A 9,459-nucleotide genomic window follows, 5' to 3' on the forward strand; every position below is an offset into this window, starting at 1 on the left:
AGGTGTGCGTGTGAGTGTGGATGGTTGTTCGTCTCTGTGTGCCCTGCGATTGGTTGGCAACCAGTCCAGGGTGTACCCCGCCTACTGCCCAAAGACAGCTGAGATAGGTGCCAGCAGCCCCCGCGACCCTTGTGAGGAATAAGCGGTCAAGAAAATGGATGGATGGATGGATGGATGAATGGATGGCCGCGAGTTGTTGCCTCCCCTTCATCTGTCGTTTTCAAACCTGTTTGACATACTGAAGTCGGTGGTGGTTATTTATGGTTTGTTTTGTCTTGTTTGATTTTAATGATGTTGCAAAAGAAATAAATAATTGGGATGTTATTTTCCGTTTTGTGTTATTATTCTGGATATATAACTATTAGGGGTGTGAATTGCCTAGTACCTGACGATTCGATTCGTATCACGATTCACAGGTCACGATTCGATTCGATACCAATTAATCCCGATACGAATTTATAAGTCGATTGTTGCGATTTATTTTCATTCAAATTTAGAAAATACTAATCAGTAAGCTTGTAGAGTGTAAGATTTATATGAAAATGTATTATTTATTTATCTGAAATTTCAGTCTTATAGAGGTTGTAATCTGTTTCATGTTTGAACAGCATTAAAATAAAATATTAAGGCTTAATGTTCCGTTCATATAACATTCTTCCATGCTCAAGGTGTGAATCCTAACCCGAATCAGACGTTTTGTTGAATATTTTTCCATTAAAAATGGAAGTTTAAAAATCGATTCACACACACACAAAAAAAAAAAAAAAAAAAAAAAAAAAAAAAAGGCAATGATGATAAGACGTTGAATCGGCAAGACTACCGAATGAACAATTCTGAGCTCTTATAAAAAAAATAATAAAAAAAAAATAAAAAAAAATAAAAAAAAAAATCAATTTTTTTTTTAATCGATTCGAGAATCGCGCGATGTAGTATCGCGATATATCGCCGAATCGATTTTTTTTAACACCCCTAATAACTATAGTATATTTAATCTCACCATAGCCTGAGCCTCAATGTATTTATTTTTTTTTTTCACAAGTTATTTGGTTCAGAATGTAGGTCAAAGTACATTCATCAGAAGTACTGTACTTGTACTTTTGATCATATAGTAACATTATAGTATTGCATTGCTATATTGATAACATTGCTTAACTACTTAACTACATTACATCACTAAACTGACTCACTTTCCATTTGAAAAATCGCAAATTGAATCGCAATCGCAATACTGGTCTGAAAAATCGCAATTAGATTTTTTTTCTCCAAAATCGTGCTGCCCTACCTGACAAATACTTCTCCTGTTTTGTTACTAGATTTAAAAAAAAAAACTTTCATCTAGCCTCTTGACGGCCTCCTACACCCTCACATTTAGCTTTGCTCTTAAAAAAGATGACTTCCTTACTGCAGGAAGAATTAACGCCTTAGGCGGGGATACTGGACATGAAGCATCGCATTCTTTTAGAATCCATTGATTGAAAATCAAGTTACAAGTACCCTATATTACATGTACCTAATATTACTTTATGCTACTACAGTATGAACAACACTGCATATTGGATCTTCACTTGTTGATCATTCACAGGTAAGAAGAACTATAGAGTTCTGTTGGTAAAATCATAAATGCACAATGATTTGAAGTGACTGTAAAAACGTAAAATAAATTGCATGGAAAATATATAGCAAACTGTTTGGCTACAAGGTATTTGCATTTCAGTTGGTTGGGCGTCTTTCACAAGAGATGGGCATTAATTAGGCAGTGGCTAAACACTACTTTGTTTATGTCAACAAAAGCGGATTAGACCTTTTGACTACAGCCAGTCTTTAATGCAAAGTTACTTAGTCTTGTTGACTAGTCATCCAGGGTTTAATGGGGGATTTAGAAGGATTTAGACTTGATAAGTGGATGTAATGCTGATAATGCCATTTAAGTGCATCCCTCGACAGGTCTTGACTTTGTTGTTTTTTATTTTTCCCTCACATGTAAACATACCTACGACTTAACATACAAAGTATATTGGCAAACAGCAAAAAAGTACAAATACTGAAGTCGTTCTTTATATACGACAATGGATGTGTCTCATTCTCTGGTGCATAGTCGCCCCCACACATCACTTCATGTTACAGTATACTGTTATAATCAAACTAACTAAATTGTCCACTTGGAGGACCAGCCATTATTTTCTTGCCAGGAGTACATTTTCAAGACTGCAAGTATTGTGTTTTAAATAAAAACCATAATAATAATAATTTACAGGCCCTGCGATTGGCTGGCAACCGGTTCAGGGTGTACCCCGCCTACTGCTCAAAGCCGGCTGGGATAGGTTCCAGCACCCCTGCGACCCTTGTGAGGAGTAAGCGGTTAAGAAAATGGATGGATAATAATTTACAATTTAATAACAATAAGTAAATAAATAAATAAATGCTCTGTCACAATATTTCTACAAGGGAGAACCAAAATTGAATTGAACATACATTCATAAAAAGTGAATGAAGATATATCAATAGCGTGATTGTTAGGCAATGAATCTTCTTTTAGCCCAATAATACTGCAAAATGGGAAGCTTATCAGTCGTGAACCTGAACCGTTTCACGAACTGAAGATGAACAAGTTCAAATTTTGTGCGTTCATAACTGAACTGTATGGGCCATTATGGAGTCTGACTAATACTCTGTTCAGCATCTTATTTTTTATGCTAAATGGGAATATACTAGAGTGGAAAAATGATTTTAACTAAATCTACAGTGGAAAAATGATTTTTGCTGTTGTTGTGTTCCCGTAATAAAATAGATAAGTGGTGTTTGTCTATTATGTTGTTAGAGAGCAACTTCCTGATTCATGGAAATGATGAACTGCTTAAACTGCTGGATGTCGCTATTGTAATTTATTATTGCCATATAGTGACCCTAACAAATAATGCATCATATCTGCCCCATTATACAGATTCTCACCAAACTTTCAATGGATTATTCTTTAGCCAAAGGGCCATGCCAGAGAGGGGAACATATAACTTTGCAACCTTCCACATTGTTGTTGCTTTTGTTATTGTTACTTTCAGCTAAAGCCATTAGGGGTCACCACTTGAATGATACGTTCCTTTTTTTTTTTTTTTTTAATCTGGGTTTGGGACAGGCAGTGGTTGGGTACTGCAACGCTGGCCGTGTGGCCTGGAATCAAACTGACACTCTGTGTTGGGGGGAAGCAGCATGTAGGCTTCAAATTAAATACAATTTTCTAGGGTCTGTGTCAGTCATGCATAGACCCTTAGTAGTGTCCTCACTACAAGGTTTCGGGGAACTCGGTTTTAAAATGTTGTGTGTATGTGTTTAATTCTGATCAGCATATTTGTATGTTACTACTATAAGAAGGTGATTAAAACAGCAAACTTGTTGGCGACCTATATTTTGCTAACGTATTGGTCATTCTAGAATTGGAGGATGATTATAGGCAACATTTTTTGGGGAAAAAACTCACTTGATTTTATATTTTGCTTTATGTTTTCAGAAAGTCTTAACTTCAGAGCATATTTCTGACTATTAAAATATGTCTGTGAAAAATTTTCAACAAAGTAAAAAAAAACATATTAACAAAATCATACAAAAAAAAATGGATTTAATATGTGATATGTAAGTTGGTAGGATGGGAAAAATGTCATATTCTTAGATGTATCGCGATTCAGACGTGGAGGAACCTGAATCGATCCAAAACATCCACATTTCTATTATTAAGGTACAGAACGTAGAAAATAATGCAGAACTAAGGAAGTGTGGTACCCATAACCTCCAGGACACTTTGGGAAACGCAAACGCCGACACATGCAGCACGCGCAGATGAAAACAAACATGGATGACCGTCGCCGTGAGATCGAAATAGCTGCTTCTAATTTAAAAGCAGACGTGTCGAAACACTTGAGCTTCTACAATGTCGAGAGCAGAAGTGAACTGGATAAAAGCCACATTATATGCCACTATCTGTAAGATGTGTCGCACTTAACTAAAATTCTTCGTAACGCAACAAACATGATAAGTCATATAACTCAATTATACCACGGAGGAGTCAGCGAGATTGCTGTTGTTACTGCAGGTATGACGACAGAACAATCGAGGAAGCAATTCCAACAGCCTCATCGGAAAAGGCGACGCGAATTACGAAGGCCCTCGTGCCGTCGTGGAAAATGAGGGATTTCGAGCACTGCTGAAAACCACGTTGGAACCCAGGTACACCAAGCTATCCCATAACAATGGCCTTTTGGAGTCACTTTTAAAAGGATTCTGTGCCAAGCATTTAGTCTGCAGTCAAGTTAATATTTTGGTAAGTGGGGGGGCATGTTTTTTTTTGTTGCTGTTTGATAATGCAATTGAGCTATAATGTAAGTCAAGACAGCCTTTTTTATTTTGCGACTATTGAGCTGCTGATACAGAAAACTTTTCATGGAAAAAAAATTCAAGTGATTAATGCTTAGTGATACAAATAGAAATCTGTGTTGAGAAAAGTGTATCAATATACACAAATGAAAAATGCACCAATAATTGTTTGATACTTGAATCATAGCTCTTGAATCATGAGGTGCCCAAAGATTCCCACCTCTATAAGTTGGTCATCAGGGTGAAAGTATGGAAAAAAAAAAAAACATTTAAATGGTGCTCAAGAGCAATATTTGGAAAGCAAATCATTTTTACTAGCCACATTTTTGTCTCAAGACTAGGGATGGGCGAATAACGATATCAGGTATTGGTGCCGATACCAGCCTTTTTTTAAGGTATCGGTACTCGTGACGGTATCAACTCCCCTCTTGTGTCCGTTTTACGATCAGGAACTAGAAATTACAAATGAGAAGAATAGAACATTTACATTGACAAATGCTATGCAGTGTACCCTCGCTACAACGCGGTTCACTTTTTGCGGTCTCGCTGTTTCGCAGATTTTTTTTAGTGCGATTTTGCATGCATTTTTCTTTTTTACAGTAATGTACTTATTTTATAACATTTATGAAGGTTTGAATTAGTGCTGTCAAAGTTAAAGCGTTAACGAATTAATTAATCACAAAAAATTACCGCATTAATCATTGTATTACCACAGATTAATCACACTATTAATTTTGACCGCAGATTATCCTTTTTAGCTGACAGTGGATGGTTACGTTAAAGGTAGCTGTTGGAGTTTGAGCAATAAACATAACTACATGCATTAAAGTAAAGCATTTAATACATTTTCACAAATGCCATAGGTCATATTTCCTATTTTAAATTATGTAAATAATTAGAAAAAGCAGGATGAGCGTGTGCCGTGGATATAATTTTTGAAGACGTCCTCATAACATTAAATGTTGAAAAAATTAACACATAACAGGTGCGCTTCAAATTTAGCGGGCAAAATATGTTGGGGAAAGAAGCTTTTTTTTAGGTCAGTGATTAATCATGATTAATCAAAATTCTACGATGTGATTAATCTCATTAAAAAATGGAATCGTTTGACAACTCTAGTTTGAATATTTATTGAACATTTAAACAAGAGAGAATTGTGAGAAAATGTGAATCCTCAATGAGAAAAGTGTATAAACTGTGTGTTGAGGGGTTCGATTTCGTCCCTCCCGACCACCAGGTGGCGGTGCTGTAACCAGCACGGAATTCCCCTTGTTTTAGAGCCTTAAAACATTTTTAATAAATGTAAAACATAAAGCTAACTAACTAACTATTCAAAAGTGGAGTACTTACACAATCAGTCTGAAAAAAGATGTGGTATTGAATATCCCAAATCAAGACAATTATAATTAATACAAGTGCATGTTTTGTGTATTTTATGCTTGATTTGAAATTTCATGGAGGGAAAACAGAATGTGCTCTCTAATTCTGGAATGACCCGTTTACTGTAAATAGACGGTGTTTGTTGTGGGCCTAGTTTATGACCACACAGTTCTAGTTTAAACATCCAGTAGAATCCAATAAAAAAGGGCATGGCCTATACCCATGAGTTCCTACCTGGTGGATAGTTCTAAACAGTGTAAAATAAATAACCGTAACAAAAACAAACCTGTTGGTCCCCAGATACTGGACAACAGAACCATCCACTGAATGTGGACGCTCATACCAAGCACTGCAAGCAGTGAACTCACATTGCACAAAACGAGAACCAAAACAGTTACGTCACTCACAGACGGTGACGTCATTGTGTTCGTTAATAATCCGCAGCACGATGCGGTTGATCGGCTTCGTCTCCCCGAGGCTGGATGCACACAAAGACGCTGGAACAGCCAGCACCGTGCACCGGCCCCCCCACGTCCCCGTCCCGGATACCTCTGCGCGCTCTCCTCCGCCTCGTGGGAGCGGAGGAAGGACCGCAGTGTGGAGCGTGGATGCTGCTGCTGCTGCTGCTGCTGCCATAACCAAGCACAGCTTCACCCATCACCGCCACACGTACACACACGCCACTTATCGTTGTACATCCACGCACTCTACGTCCTCCACTTCTCCCCTTACCTCTCAGATGGATATTCACTCGGCTTTTAATCCATGATCCGCACGCTGCCTCTAGATCACGTTTCTCCGGGCAAATGGGCGAAACAAATTAGAATCGGGAGGCCGCCCTGTCCGCTATTTCCTCTATGGAGAGGCCAGCGATGCACCCACGGAGCCCATAGACACGACGGAGGAGCAGCCGGGTCCAAAAGTGAGAAGCATTCACACGCAGGTGGATAAGCGACGAACAGCTTCTTCTTCTACGCGTTAAAAGATGAGCGAAGGGGCGTCTTGTGTTGTGTTTTCGATCGTCCTCCGGCACAACACGGCAGCGCTCGCGTAATTTCTCGACCGAACACACGCACGCATGCACGTGCACGCACACGCGCAGAGCTGCACGGCTCCGTGTCATTTAAAGAGATAGGATGGCGCAGCTGTGCCCGGAGCCTCTCCTCCCTCGCCTGCTTCTTATGTAACCCGAGCAGCAGCTTCTGGTGATGGCTATAGCGTATACAGACACACGCTCGCTGCCTGTGAAACACAGGTAAGCTCGAACGTGCAAACAATCGTGACCGTGGCCGTGCAGGGGACTGCTCAACGACAACCTGTGGGTGCAGACACACTATGGGGGCAGGCAGGGGTTATGCATGCGACTGATGTGGAGCCCTCTTCAAGGAATTGACATTTGTTTATATTCCCTTGTCACACTATAGTAACATATTGATGCAGACCCGTCAGCAGAAAGAAATTGCATTGGGGCATTATCTTTATTTATTTTTTTACACTTTCATCAACATAAATCTCATGTTCTTCAGGTTGAACAGTGGCATTGTGACAACTGCAAAAGTGCGCAGAAATATTTTCTGTTATTAATTATAAGCGGCAGTTCATTCTGAAATCTCAAAGACAAACGGAAAAAAAATTGTGTACAGTGTTCCCTCGTTTTCCGCTGGGGTTAGGTTCCAAAAAATACCCGCAATAAATGAAATCCGCGAAGTAGTTAGCTTTATGTTTTACAACTCTTATAAATGTTTTAAGGCTCTAAAATCCCCGACCGCACAATTTATACACTTTTCTCATTGAGGCATTTACATGTTCTCACATTTCTCTCTTGTTCAAACTTTGACAATGTTCAAACCTTCATAAATTTTATAAAATGGGTATATTACTGTAAAAAAATATGCAAAATTGCACTTAAAAAAAAATCCGCGATACAGCGAGACCGCGGAAAGTGAACCGCGTTATAGCGAGGGAAGACTGTCGTTCATTTTGGATTTATTCAACTCAAGTTTATTTGCCACAAAACCACTTGTTACTTCTGTAAACAACGATGTCCGAATGAATGACTCTGTGACCCAACCCCTTCTATCTGGAATTGGCTAGCAGTTGCCTTCATTTGCGTGTTGGAAGTAGGGCTGTACGATATGGACAAATTTTTTGCCAAACATCTCTATTCTTTGGTCTTTGACTCAGCATGAGACTTCGCATCATTTCATTTTTTTATGGTGACTTCTCTATTTTGTGTTGATTTTATTATTAAATGCAATGCATAATTACTTACTCACTTCCCTACATCATGTTCTAATTTTTTTAAATATAAATTTTATTTGCTTGTATACTTACCTGCAGCAATGGATGTTTTAAAGTGCTTTATAAATGTTGTGTGCTGAGAGGTAGGATCCCAGAATGCAGACACAAATAAGATCTTCTCCATTTATTCACATCGAGACGCAGTACACCCGACAGTCTTTAATAATCCAGCAACGAACACATCTTCCGGACAGCACCCACAGACAGTGAATCGCAAAGGACCAAAGACAGCATCACATAGGCCCGGACCTCACCCAAAGGACCAAAGGCTGACATCACGAACATCACGTATCGAACCTAAACAGACGCATAACAGGCACATAACAGGTCATGAACTCTGGCGCAGGCCATGACAATGAATAATGTTGAGTTGAGATATGTCAATAATGTACAGAAACGCTATATAGGTTCAGTGAAAAACTAAGCAAAATATCAATCCAAAAGGATGCGTAAAGTGCAGAGGAAAAATAGATGAACCTGAAATTTTCAGGATTTGTTAAAATACCAGTGGAAAGTCAATTCCAATAGCAGGCAAGGCCATCGTCCGAGATTTTAACCCTTTAAATGTTTTGGAAATTTGACCTCTCAAGAAACAAAATCAGCCTCAACTTTGAACATTCAGCTTACAAGTCATCTTCTGAGGCATCAGCCAAAGTTTGGTTAGTTTATTGTTGCCCCTTGTGGTATTTTCTTGCTTAAATGAGGTTATATTACCACACTGGGAAATTTGATTTAATAATTTTGTGTCAATTAAAAGATTATTTGACATTTGATGTGGCCTGTGATAAGTGCTTTATTGATAGTTTCTCATGAATGTTATATTTTAAATGCGTTTGGTCACATGAAGAAAATGAAAATGTGATGGTTTGTTTGTTTTGTTTTGTTTTGTTTTGTTTTGTTTTGTCCCACCACCCCAGGCCAAGTAACACACGAGGGACACTATTGTATTTATATGTGCATTTTGGGGCTGGGTGTCATGGTGACTTTTTTGAGTGGACCATCGCGATAATTTTTCATCTTCAAGTTTCATATTTCATAGCTCATTTTTATGTTCATGTTGAAAAAAGTTGAAAAAAAATGTGTAGTTATGTACGCAGACTTCATTTGTGACGCTGAAGCAGCATGTAAGGCGTCATATGAAATTGACAACATCGACAAGCGATCAAAACATTACATTAGTATTTAGAATACATTACCTTAGCCTACATTACATACAAGGCACTGGCGCATGTCATAACTTTTAGTTTAGAGTGGAAAAAGAGAGCAAGTGGCAACCTGTCTGTGCTCTGCTGGGAGAACTGCCTGTAGCTGCTCCCCCGAGTTGTCATTGTATATAGTTTAGTGTGTGAACATAATCATTTCAATTAAAAGTAGAAATTGATTCATTAAGAAAGAGATCCTGGAGAATATTTGATT

General features: G+C 38.5%; 1 protein-coding gene across 1 annotated transcript in view; it reads right to left on the reverse strand.

Moving 5' to 3' along the window:
• The window catches only part of fbxl16 (F-box and leucine-rich repeat protein 16), a 44,397-nt gene extending 37,369 nt beyond the window's left edge, over positions 1 to 7,028 (reverse strand). Inside the window, exon 1 of the mRNA XM_077534942.1 lies at positions 6,475 to 7,028. The gene's annotated coding sequence lies outside the window, so the exon portion shown is untranslated. The remainder of the gene's footprint in view (positions 1 to 6,474) is intronic.
• Positions 7,029 to 9,459: the final 2,431 nt, after the last annotated feature.

The sequence above is a fragment of the Festucalex cinctus genome, chromosome 1 (assembly GCF_051991245.1).
Source record: "Festucalex cinctus isolate MCC-2025b chromosome 1, RoL_Fcin_1.0, whole genome shotgun sequence".
NCBI lineage: Eukaryota > Metazoa > Chordata > Actinopteri > Syngnathiformes > Syngnathidae > Festucalex > Festucalex cinctus.